Source organism: Balaenoptera borealis, assembly GCF_965194805.1.
Source record: "Balaenoptera borealis genome assembly, chromosome: 5".
NCBI classification, from domain to species: Eukaryota; Metazoa; Chordata; class Mammalia; order Artiodactyla; family Balaenopteridae; genus Balaenoptera; species Balaenoptera borealis.
The window spans coordinates 105,160,396-105,174,006 of NC_138862.1; the positions used below are offsets into that span (position 1 = coordinate 105,160,396).

The window sequence follows — 13,611 nt, forward strand, 5'->3', positions numbered from 1 at the left end:
CAACTAGAGAAAGCCCGCACGCAGCAACGAAGACCCAACGCAGCCAAAAATAAATAAAATAAAAATTAAAAAAAAAAAAGGAAGTTAGTTAACTGGATGTGTTAGACCTAGATCAAGCTGAGCATAGAAAGGGATGGAAAGACTAAAGAAGCGCCTAATATTCATGACACACTAAATAACCCTTAGGCACTCAATATTCATTAGATGGTACACTGACTGCCCATTGGTGACACCCATTCTGGCCCTATGTGTCCTCTGCCCAAGAAATACAATTCCATAGCTGCTCATCAGGTGAGGGGGTAAGCTACAGAGGGAGCCTGAGGGACTTGCCCCTGTGTCTCTGATAAAGCAGGTTGTGTGTCATTGGCAGACACCTTCTGTCTAACTGGGCTTCCCTTCTACAACCTCAAGGCTGACTTGTAACCATATCATCAACAGGGAAGGTGGCTGTGGCAGAAAGGCTGGACATGTAAATACTGCATAACCCAAGACTCAGGTAGTGCGGTCCTTCACATTCCTGGACCATATCCCAAGTAGGATTCTGGCACCAATTCCAATTCATGTGGAGGTGGGGTTTTCCCTACATGAAAACACAGGTTCTTGGATACCAACTGGGTGTCCTACAATTCAGCTCAGTTCTGACACTCTCTACCTGGAGATGGCATCAGATTCCACAGGTTGAGGGCTCAGTCCATGTGATTGTCCCCCCTCCCCACTTCACATGCCAACTGCAACTCCGGGTTGTTACCTGTGCTCCTGACCAACAGGCTATAGATGGGAGGTTCCAACGAACCCCTCCTTGGGTTCAATTAATTTGCTAGAGTGGCTCACAGAACTCAAAGAAACATTTTGCTTATTAGATTACTGGTTTATTATAAAAGGACATAACTCAGGAACAGCCAGATGGGAGAGATGCACAGTGCAAAGTATGGGGGAAAGGCAAAGAGCTTTCATGCCTTCTCCCTGAGCATTCCACTCTCCCTAAACCCCCAAGTGCTCACCGACCTGGAAGCTCTCGGAATCCTGTCCTTTTTGGATTTTTATGAAGGCTTCATTTCATAGGCGTGACTGATTAAATCACAGGCCACTGGCGACTGATTCAACCTCTGGCCCCTCTCTGAGGTCAGGGGTGGGTGGGACTGAAAATTCCAACTCTCTAATCCCTTGGTTGGCCCTTCAGGCAACTGGTCCCCATCCTGAGGTATGTTCAAAAGTCACCTGACTAACATAGCAAGAGACACCTTTATCGCTCCTATCACTTAGGAAATTCCAAGCGTTTTAGGAGCTCTGTGACAGAAGCAGGCACGAAGACCACATCACAATATCACACTAAGTATGGCAGCTCATCCCATCTCCTTCCCTTGCATCTTGATACACATTTTAAATTGATTTAATCAGCTGTGATTTGAGTATCTTAATTTGGTCTGAGACTTCTCGGAGGAGTGCCTGGTAGTGGACTCGGAGGCTACTATTGCACCAAGGTCATTTCCCACAGAAAAGGATGCTTGGTATTTGTATAGTCCCACAGCTTCTTCCCACATAATCTGAGCCCCAGAAATGGAAAGAGAGAGAAGGGTAAAAATAGGTTGTAATTTTTTATCCTTATAACAAAATTACCTGAGAATCTTACAAGTGTATGTGTCAACTAATTTACTCAGAAGTTTTGACCAATCTACGGACGGTTGCACCTGTGTTTATCCTTTCAGATATTAAAAAATAGTTGCCTGAGTCAACTGTGAGTCAATGGCTGGCACTTTTTAAGTATTAGACTCTGCTTTTCAAGTGAAAACTAATGTATGAAACAATCAAAATTGTTTTTAATCAAAATAAAATTATTTTTCATTCCAATTGATATTATTTACTTATTAAATCCCTCACAGGGAACATGAGGCTGTTTTGTTATACACAAACACTTGAAAACAGAATTTACAGAAGTCAGTTACAGTCTTATACCCACTGTAGTTTTACATTTATGTCTTCATTTTGTTTGTGCCACACCAAGAGAATCCTGTTTCGCACAGATAAGTGGTTGGAAATGGTAACAGTCCTTTATAATAGCTTATGCTGCAATCTCCGGATATTCTTCATTAAACATGTCCGGGAGCTTGAAAGCAAAGTCACAAGAAATTTAGTTCAAAATTGGTTTACTAATAACATACAGCAACTGCTCACATTTCTTATTAAAAACAAGATAAGAAAAGACAGACTACCGAAACTGACAATACGTCATCAACCAGGAACCAGACCTCCTCGTTTGATACATTGGGCATTCACTTGTGATTTGCACAATCCACCTGTTAGGCTTGATGTGGAATGTGCCAAACAGATGTGCCGCCCCTAACCTGGCACTGAACCCCGCTGGGCCTCTGGGACAGCCCAGATCATTTTTCCCACCTGGACATGCACAGGCACGAACTTTCAGCAAGACCAGTACAGAGCGACCACCTCCACGGTCAATGACATATTTACAAGTTCAGTTTTGAGAACTGTAAAAGACTACTTAACCTGGCAGGATAAATTAATATGCTGATGTCAGAAAAGGGGGCAGAGAGAAGTTCTTTGCATAGATATGAAGGAATGAACCCCTACCATTTGGGCTGGAATGTTGTTATACGCTTCTCACCACGGCTTTACAGGACAACTCTTCTCCAAATGCCCAGAGCCTCACAATCTCATTTGCATCTCTATTCTGAATTGCTTTCACATCTCAGAACTCTTTAATTTCCACTTTGATTTTTTAGGGGCTGAGGTGTTTAGCAGTTCATATAATAGGTGCAAATGAACCTCTAAAAATACCTCCAGCAGCTCTGGGTTTCTACAGATAGTTTGAAACCTGATGCATCAGGCAGTGCTGTAGCCGTGGCCTCCCTCTCCCTCCAGAATATTGAGATGGTTTATATTTCAATAGAATCTGCCAAAGTGCTTGTTTATTGGACACAGTCCTAGCCCTCTCCCCATAGTACTCTCTGGCTAACCCTGACTGAAATTCACACACTGCAGAAAAATAGTAACTGACTCATAGATAAGTTTGGGTGAAGTCTACATGGTTTCATCCCCAATTGTGCCAATGTTTAAGGACCATTTCTTTTAGTCTTCATTTAGTCTCTGGCTTTGTAGTCAGAGAGAGCAGTGGCAGAAAAAGTGGAAGGTAGTATAAACCTGCCAGGGCTAACACAAGAGTTTCCAAAGAAACATAAGTTGGTCTGTCAAGAGGGGCCAAGCCAGACCTCACACAAAGTGTGTGTGTGTGTGTGTATAGGGGAAGAAGGGAGCACACCTCCCCTTCATCCCCACTGATAGCCTTACCTACCAATATAAGTGCATTTAGCTAAAGCAACACATGAAATCCCTGACGACAGTAAAGGCTGTTTATCTCTCTCAGGTGGTGGTTGATTTAAAACCAGACTCAAGAGTATTAGGGAAGGGAACCGACCCTCATCTTGAAGAAAGGTGACCTCTAGTGGACAACTGCGTTTTGCAATCAGTTCAAACTATGAATAGGATTAGAGAACAATAATAATGTTAAAAATATGCTCCACTGTCCTACTGACATTTCAATGATATTTTTAATACCAGTTATAAATATAAATACATAAGTCTTCATTAATAAAAGAGTATAAAAGTCACACTAATGCTAATATATCCAAAATTACAATCTAGGCCATCTTTGATGGTTCCAGAATGGATGGAGCCTTGAACCAGGATTCATAGGCCTGGGTTCTGGGCTCGACTGTGCCTCTGACTAGATGTATTCTCTTGGGCAACTTCATATGTAAGAGCCTCTATTTCCTAATCTATAAAATGGGTTTATTCACAAAATATCATCTCCTTGTAACCCCCACTCTGCCCCCCTCTTTCAGGCTACCATATGGTTGTCCTTTAAAATCAAGTTTATTTTACATGATGAGGCTTCCAAATCAGCAACAACATCAACCATAAAGCAAAATATCACATTATATATTAGCACTTGGTAGGTCCACAAAAACTATCTGCTTTCAACTTAAGGTCTTTCCTAATATAAATGTAATGAAAGGCAATGATTTTCAACTTTTCTTTTTACATTGACTGTGGGAAAAAGTATTTCAAAACTTAAACACATAGATTATGAGTTTATTATGAAATTTTAGTTTATTATGAAAGTTAGAGCTACTATTTTCAAAAATTATTTCATAGAAAACAAAAATAATGACAAGAAGGGAAACATCATAATTTATGAGTATATATCTCTTCTGAAAACTACCTGTTCACCAACTGACATATATTCCTACTTTATCACTGAACACAGGTCAGAGGCATAATAATTTAGGATTAAACTCAACATAATCTCTAAGGAACTATTAAAATTCTTTAGTGGCCTTTAAATCTTTTTTCCCCCCCTCAATACAAGAGCAGTGTTGAAATGCAACTAGTTATAATGGGATTTAGTACTTAAGAGCTTCCTCAGGTAAATTCTCTAACCAGCTTTCCCAGGGCCAGTTAAACAGCAATCTGGAATGGTTTTATAATCTTTCTCATTCTCGCTCCTCAAAAGAGGTGATTTTAGTTGCTAAAAGGCAGGAGATAAAACACTAGTCTAAAAAGTATTTTGAAGTATAATAAAAATGTCAGAATATTATTGAATACTTTCATTAACTTGCTTTATCTTAAAGCTACTGAATTAAGAAAGTTTCTCATCTTCTAGAAATAAATTCTTTCACAATATAAAGGTACTGGTTAGGAAGTTGTGCTACTCCAAACAGTGGACAAGGCGTGAACTCGTTAAGGGTTAAGATCAGTCATGGGTTCAGAGAAAGACAAATATCATATGATATCACTTATATGTGGAATCTAAAAAAAAAGATATAAATGAACTTATTTCCAAAACAGATCACAGACATAGAAAACAAACTTATGGTTACCAAAGGGGTGGGAGAGGGATAAATTAGGAGTTTGGGATTAACAGATACACACTACTATATATAAAATAGATAAACAACAAGGTCCTACTGTATAGCACAGGGAACTCTTCTCAATATCTTATAATAACCTATAATAGAAGGGAATGTAAAAAAGAATATATATTTATATATATGTATAACTGAATCACTTTACTGTACACTTGAAATTAACACAACATTGTAAATCAACTATATTTTAATAAAATTTTTTAAAAAAAGATCAGTCGTGGGTTATTCATAAGCAGTAAAGTTAATCTGCACATTAATCCCAAGTGTTCTAAAACTCCCTAATTTAACCAGTTTTCCTTTGGGAATAGCAAAGAGAGCCTCTTTCAGACACATAAGCTGGGTCAACCAAACGTCCGCTGCTCGTTAAGTGCTTGCGCTTTTTCATTATTTACTAAGAAAGCCAAGAGAGAAATTAGCAGTCCTTCTGCTGTCTGGTGCCTCCTAGAATACCTGTTTACCTCACTCCTCTCCCCTCTCTCCCCTCATCAGAGATGATGCTATGAGAAGGTAGAGTTCACTTGCTCTCATTCCTGCCATTCAGTCAAAGAGGAGGAAGAAAAGGAAAATAAACACAATCCATTTTTGCCTAGACGCCCATGCTTCCTCTCCTCTCATCGCCTCTGACCACCAGTGTAACTTGAGGAATAGCAGCCCGCTGAAAACGCTCACGTCTGCTTTGCAGACAGACAGTGGTGGAAGTTTATACAGATGGTTTAAGCTACTTGGGTCTTGTTTTGAGGGCTTTAAAATCAAATTCGTTTTCCAAAGGACGAAGTGATTTCTTCAGCAGAGCTGTCACTACAACTGAGGCAATCAGACCTATGACCCTAATTTTAGATGGCATAAATTTATAAAATGTCACTTTAAAAGAAATTTAGCCTCGTTCACTCACGCAGCTGCCCCTGATTTGATAGTCTCCGTAGCTGCATGCTTTCTCGATCTAGTTCCCAAGTTGTTATACAAAATTAAGCGCTGGCAGGCTTCCCTTTTGTGAATGAAAAATACTTCTAGAAACATAAGTCAGATTATGTCACATCTTGGCTTAAAACTCCTCAGTGGTTTCCCACAACATTTAGGCTGAAATCCTAACTCCCTAACGTTGCTTCTGCTCTACCCTCTAGGCTTCCTTTGTGCCTGTCACATTCTTGCTTACCTAGCTCTGGGCACACTAGCTGCCTTTCAGTTTCCTAGAAAAGCCAAGATTGCTGCTGCCTCAGGGACTTCTTAGGAGGTGTTTCTCAACCTGGACGCCCCTCGAGGGAGTAACATCTCTGGCTTCAAGTTGGAGGCCTTTCCTTAGCCCCCAGGCTAAATAAGGACCTGCTTCAGGTTCACTTATCACACTACGTTTTCTTTCTTAGCGCTTACCACAATGTGTGTCTGTTAATTTGTGGGATGTATAATGTTGCTTTGCTCCACTAGACAGTATGCTTCATCCATCATGTCTACTGTTGTCCATCCAGCATCTAGCACAGTGCCAGGAATATAGCTGGTGTCCAACAAATATTTGAAGAAATGAATGAATGAAATCCTTGAAGTTCTTTCATATCAGGCCTTGGGACCCAGGGCAGGACAGTGCCTGCGATCAGCGGCTATTAGTTCATCACTGTGCCAAAGCTGGTCAAGTAGCCACTTCCTCATCTCAAGACAGCAGGGGAAGCCTCACCTGGACAGCTAAGTGGGTGATGGCCAGTCTGTCAGCCGGGTGAGGCCTTCTGGCTGCATTTCCCTCCTCGCTATGAACTGTGGCTCTGGCAGGCTCAGAGGGGCCCCTCACCCTGTAGATTTGCCTCAGAGACAGGACTGACTGTCAGCTGGACCTGAGGGCAAAAATAATCATTTATAGCTCCCCATGTAAGGTTAACACATACTAAAGTGCATTCACTAGACTGCCGCCTCCAATTGAATCCAAAATTAGTAAGAAAAAAAAGGAAACAGCCTAGTGGGGTTTTTTCCTCCCTTCTCAATTTACCACCGGCAACTTGTACACCCAAAAAAAAAGGATATTGATAAGAGTACGAAGTCAGAATTCTTATATTTAAGGATGATAGAGAGTCCCAACTAGTTTTCTAATCAAAAGAATAAGATGCAAAATGACCGGTAGGAAGATGAACTGGGTTTGTGAATGACTGACATTTAAAAATTTGCCTGCCTCCCACGGAGATTTAGGCTGGAAAAAAAAAAGGCATAAAAAGAAAAAAATTAGCACATTTGTTTTCTTAGAGGAAAACAAACAAAAATGACAGCTTAAAAACAAGCAATAAGCTACAATTTAGGCTGTGGTTTTCCAGAAAGTATTCTACTGTTTGAAGAAGAAATGCTGGATGTGGCTGGAGTCTCTCTAATCCTAATGCGTGATCTCCATAGAAAATACTTACTGTTCTACAGCACAGCGCCATCACTGATGGTGATCTCCACAGTAAAGGAGCTACCCAAGTTTTAGGACTCCAGGCACTCGCTTGCCTTGTCTCGATGATAAATTAATCATGAATCCGGTCAAAGGATGCAAAGAGCACAGGTCTGGCACTGCTGAATCTGGGGAACCCGAGAGGTCTCTTCATTTAGCACAAGTCACCATAATCCAGGATTGATGCCTTAACCTATGTAGGGACTCTGCTTTTCCCAGACAGTGAGAAGATGAGGCAGGTATGGCGTCTATCCCCAGATAAATAACTGGTATGCATACCTGCCCTGCCCCGTTATCTCTTTCCTTCCCCAAAGGCTATTGCTCTTGACTGTACACACTATAGGAAATGGATGTCTCCTGTAAAGACAAGAGAGTTCCTACAAGCAGGTAAGAAAGGCTCCAAGGGAAGGATTCAATGCTCTGTTTGGCGTGATAATAATTCAGTCATGCTTCACTTGGAGTTAAGAATAACTTTCAGATTTTTAATGTATTAATACATGGAGGTAATGACAATAAATGAAGAATCCTTCTGAAAGTGATGCTGGTTCTTAATGTTGAAAAAAATAGATGATTAAAAATTAGGCATTCATAAGATTTCAGATGCACTCAATTATTTTCTTATTTACAAATGATTCGGTTAGGGTGTTTTCATTATTTGCAAATGACCCTTCATCACTGAAATGTTAACATGTGGACGGCATGATAAATCCAATGGCCTGACCCCTCTATGGTCACTTTTACCTGTTATTTGTTCTTTTAGGGGTTGGAATAAGTACAGGGCCAGCGACATACTCTGCAGGGCCCTGTGAAAAATGAAAACGGGGCCCCTTTGTTCAAAAATTTTTAAGAATTTCAGGATGGCAGCAGCAGAGCGTGAAGCCAAGAGCTGGTCCCCTTGAAGTCCAGGGCCCTTTGCTAACTGCAGAGGTTACATGCCCACGACACCCGTCCTGGGTGGCAGATGGGGGAGGAGAGAGAACCAGACATACAGACATTTCCTTTGCGAATTACATGGGTTCTCAGATACAAAGAAAAAGTATCTTTGATTTTGGCATGCGAATATCAATGGAAAGACGTAACTTCCCTCAGTAGGAGAGGAAATGGAATTTCAGAGTCTGCTGAGGAGAAGAGGAAAATGACCTTTACCAAGCGCCCACCACATGCCAGCTGCCGGGCCCTGAGCTGGCCCTGACACTGGCGCTATTCTTTCTTGCTCCAGCGTGGGATTAAGTCCACACTGAAGAAGCAGAAGCTAACTGAGGTCAATGATGAGTTTAAGCTTAACTGCCTTAAGTTTAGAAAGAGCGGGGTAAGGGATGCAGACACCACAGGACACCTGGGGCTGTCCTGTAACTCTGGAGGGGATTTCTCTCCTGACCCACATCCTCCGCTTAAGACCACTCATCCTCCACTGCTATCAGCCCAAAGACCCCAGAGGTCTGTGTGCTCTGGGCAAGAACCGTCCCCCTGCTTCCAACACTAGCAGCGTTCCCCTCACTGTCTGTCTTGGAGACACATCATCAACCTTACCGCAAGGTCTTTTCACCCTTAGTTACGCTCCCTCAATGGCTCTGTAAACCCCCCTCCGGCTCCCAAAGTCCTCCACAGCGTTTCCAGGGGGCCCGCTTCACTGTCTTGCTCTAACAGTCCCTGAAGGCACTGTCTCCCCTACAGCTCTTCTCCTTCCCACCTCCCTCTTGCTAAAGGGCCTGTTGGATGGGGGGCGTCTCCCTACTCATCTCCTGCTTGCAGACCACTGTTGCTCTCCCTAACACCCTGCTCTGACTCTCCCACCATCAGAGCCCTCAGTCACCCCTAGCTAGCCCTCCTAGTTAGTCACCTATTCCTCCCCAGGTTACTCTGCCTCATGCCTTGAGGAGTCCCTCTCCGATGTGAGACCTGTTACAATTCCAAGGAGTTTCCATGTTTGCTAGACAATCCCTCTAATACCTTGGCCTGTAAATTCCTTGACTCCTTCTTCTTCCATTCTATCTCAGTTATACCTGCTCCCATGCTCTTCTCCTGACCTTGCCATCACTGATCAAGCCTCCTATTCTCCATCAATCTCGCCTCATCACTCCGGTTAACTCTCCCTAGTATTCTAATTCCAACAATTCTTCAACTGCACTGGGCCCTATACCCCATTTCCTGCCCACCTTTCTACCATCCCTCTCTCCCATCATGTCCTCCCTTCTCTCTCTACAACATCGAAGACTCCATGGCCCATCGCTGCAACCACCAACTCTCTCTCTGCTTCTCACTTGCCCCTCTCCCTTCACACTCCTCTGGTTAAGGTCCAACTGTGGATAATTCAGCTCTTTGCTACTCCGTGCCTGTTCCCAGGCTGATATGCTCGGCTGGAGAAAAATACACAACCATACTAACTGATCTCACTTTAAATTCATGACCACTAACCCCAAGGGCGCCCTCAGCGCTGCCTGGTCTCCTCTATATCTCTCCATCCATTCACTCCCACACTCTCCTAGACAACCACAACACTCCTTCAGAGAGCTGTCCAGACTCACTGTCTACAATTTCTCTCTGCCCTTTATTTCCTATTTAACACCCTCCAGCGAGGAGGCTTTCGTCTCCCCCATGCCATTGAAATGGCTACGCCTTCCTAAATCCCAAGAACAAGTCCCAGTCTTTCTCATACTAGATCTATGAACAATAGTCAACACTGCCAGCTTCCTAGACAACATTCTCTCCTGGTTCTTTTCCTACATTAAAGGCCTGTCCTCTGCAGATCCCTCCTCATTTCTTCCACTTTAACCTACTGGAGCTGCACTGTCCAATATGGTAGCCACTAGCTATGTGTGGCAATTTAAATTTGAATTAAATTAAATTACAGTTTTAGTTCCTTTGTTCCTAAGTGCTCGATAGCCACATCTAGTGGCTACTGTACTGGACAGAGTAGATAGAGAACATTTCCATCATCACAGAACGTTCTACTGGGCAGTGCTGAACTAGAATACCCAAGGCTCAGTCCTTGGGTTTCTTCTCTATCTGAACTCACTCTCTTGGAAATGTCAACCAGTCTCTTGGCTGGTGACTCCAAAACTTACACCTCTGGCCTGGACCATTTCCTGAACTCCAGACTCCTTTATCTGACTGCCCACTCGCCATTTCCACTTGCACGTTTCATAAGTATCTTACGTTTATCAATCCTAAAACGAACTCCTGATCTCTCCCAACCCTGAACTCCTGCAACTCTTCCACCTGTTCTTCCCCATTTTAGTAACTGACAGCTCCATGCTTCTAGTTCATCAGGCCTAAACTCTGGGGATCATCCTTGACTCTTCCCTGCCCCTCACATCCCACCACCCGCCAGCAAATCCTCTTTGGCTGGACCTTCAAATATATCCACAATCTGCTCACTTCTCACCACCTCCATTCCTACCATTCTACTGTGAACCATCACCATCTCCCACCTGGATCATACAAAGGTCTTCTACTCAGATGTTCTGCTTCTGTCCTTCCAATTTCTTCCACCTTGGTCTACCCTCAACAAAATAGACAGAGTTAATTCTTCTAACAGATAATTTGATTGCATCACTTTTCAGGTCTGCTCAAAACCCTCTCATAGCCTCCATCTCAGTCAGAGTAGGAAACCAGATCCCTGCTCAGAGCCCACAAAGACCTCTCATCGGCCTCCCAGCACTCGTGGGCCTGTTCTTCCCTTTACTCACTCAGTTCCTGCCACAAAGCCCTCTTCATTAGCCCTTGATCAAGTTAAGCACTCTGCTTCTCATGCTTGGAACTCTCTTGCCCCACACAGCCTGTGACTTGCTCCCACACTTTCTCCAGATCTCCCCTCAAATGCTGCCTTAGCAGCGAGGCCTTCCCTGACCACCCTGTCTGAAGTCGTGGTAATCCCACCTCGATGCCTCTCCTTGCCCCCTGCACTCCCCACCCCCAGCTCTGCTTTACTTTCCTCCATAGTACTTTACCACTTTGAAAATACTATATATGTGCTTATTTGTTTATTGTTTAACTCCTGGTATCATTTCAGCTTTAGGGCCGCAGGGACTGTTTTGTTTATAGCTGTCTCCAGCACCTAGAAAACTGCCTCACATATAGCAGTCACCTTAATAGACATTTCTTGAATGAATGATCCAACAGAGGCACACACTTTCCTTCTTTTCTTCTTTTTCTTCACGTTTCATTTACCTTGCTCTAGTAACTGCCTGTACTGCTTTAGGGTAAGATTCATTTAATTTCAGACGGAATGAAAGCTAAAGATTTTAAAACAGGCTATACTCTACTGATAAATTCATTTGAAAATATATATACATATACATGTTTCTTTAAGAATAACTTGTCTGTAATTATAATTTTAAGAAATTTTAATCATTTCCTCTCACAGGAAGAAATCATAATTTCAAGTGTTTAGTCTTGGTGTCTGATTTACCTTTAAGTGGCAGAAGTTCCTAATACTTATTCTGATTAAGGTAGGTGCAGAGGGGAAAGGTAAAAACAACTTGATCCTAGAACTGGTTCTGCTCTCTTACTCTGAGAAAATCACTTTAAAATATAGAATTAACCGTGGGGTTTCCCTTCTAGGACCACTGAAGTCTTCTTATGGAAGGTCCACCTGGACTCTGGGCAGAGAGCTGTGCAGGTTGCCTGGCGCGTGACCCTGGTAACCAACACAGCCTTCATTCAAACCTGGAAATAACTGACCAATCCCAACTAAGACCAACTGGCCCAGAGAGAGATGGCTCCCAGGACCTGATTACCTGAGCCCCATCTGCCCTGAGGGTGGGGGGGTACCAGGTCATGGTGGGGGGTGTGTGACTAAGCCCCACCCTGAGCCCCAGGCCTCACCTAGGAGACAGGAAGAGAAAGTCATGTGGGGAATAATCTGTGGGGTGCCCCAGGCACCAGCTCAGCCCCCCTTACACCACTGGCCTGCAGGACAAAGAGTGGGAGACAGATTCGAGATAGCCCCCAGAGTCAGGGCTTAATCAAGAGGATAAGCTGTATCTCCGTATTTCCCAGTCCTTGTAAATTCCTTGGAAAAGTAAAGATTTCTCTGCTATGGAAACAACCATTTCCTTAGATAGCAGTTTAGGGATAGGAAACTGGAGGCACTGGGTGGTCAGAACATGCAAGACAAAGTCAAACAGAGAAAGAGCAAAGCAATTTGCTTTTTTAGTGATGGAGGTTTCTTCTGTTTTGCTTGGCTTAAAAGATGTATGGATATGGGTTAGAGAGAGTGGGGTGGTTTAAAATATGTCCACAAATTGTCTGATACTCTCCCTTTGAAGAGGTGGAGCCTTATTCTCTTTCTCTTGAGTGTGGGCTGAACTTAGTGACTTTCTAGTATAGAATAGAAAAAAAAAAAAAAAAAGCAGAAGTGACACACCAGCTACTTCAGAGACTAGGTTAAAAAAGATACATTTGCTTTCTCTCTCTCTCTCTGTCTCTTCTCTCTCCCCATTCACCCGCACTGGGGGAACTTAGCAGCCAAGTTGCAAGAACACCCAGGCAGCCTATGGGGAGGGCCACATGGTGAGGAACTGAGGCCTCCAGCCTCCAGCCATGTGAGTGAGCCATCTGGGAAGAGGACTCTCCAGCCTCAGCCAAGCCTTTGGATGACTACAGCCCCACGGACATTCTGACTGAACCTCACAAAAGACCCTGAGCCAGAACCTCCCAGCTAAGCAGCTCCCAAATTTCCGACCATCAGAAACTGTGAGATAACAAATGTTTGTTGTTTTAAACTATTAAATTTTATAATGAATGGTTACAAAGCAATAGATAACTAAGACAAATAAGGACATGTAAGGACCACACAATTAAACTTTTTTCATGTTTAAATTATGAGCCTATAACATATAATTTTGTTGATGTAAAAAAAGTCTTCAGTTGCCAGGAAGGAAAAGGATCTATGATGTTAGCACAGACCAGAGCAGGCCTCTGGGCCAGCCATGCCTGATCCTCTCTCTGTGTCCTTGGGCAGGTAGCTTGGCTCCTCCAAGCCTCAGTGCCTCCTTGCAGTGTGGTTATGAGGGCTGCACAAAATTGCAAGTGCCAAGCACCTGGCACAGCTCCTGGCGCTGAGGAGGCTGATGGTGGTGGCAGTGATTCCCCCACCGCAGGCTGCCCTAGGGACACACAAAGGCCCAGCAGACTCCCAGACAGTGCTCTGCCCACGGCGCCATGCTGCCCCTTCCTGGGGAAGAGGACACGAACCTGAGGTGATTAGGAAACAAGAGGGGAGCAGGGAGAGATGCTGATGACAAAATGTTCGGG

General features: G+C 43.4%; 1 protein-coding gene and 1 long non-coding RNA gene across 8 annotated transcripts in view; both read right to left on the reverse strand.

Moving 5' to 3' along the window:
• Window positions 1-13,611, reverse strand: part of SCHIP1 (schwannomin interacting protein 1) — a 155,824-nt gene that overhangs the window by 62,378 nt on the left and 79,835 nt on the right. The window lies entirely within an intron of this gene.
• On the reverse strand, window positions 1,801-11,963 carry LOC309629829. The gene is made up of 2 exons (XR_014245250.1): window positions 6,613-11,963; window positions 1,801-2,104 (listed from the first exon to the last, which is right to left on the reverse strand). It is a non-coding gene; the product is annotated as an uncharacterized lncRNA (long non-coding RNA).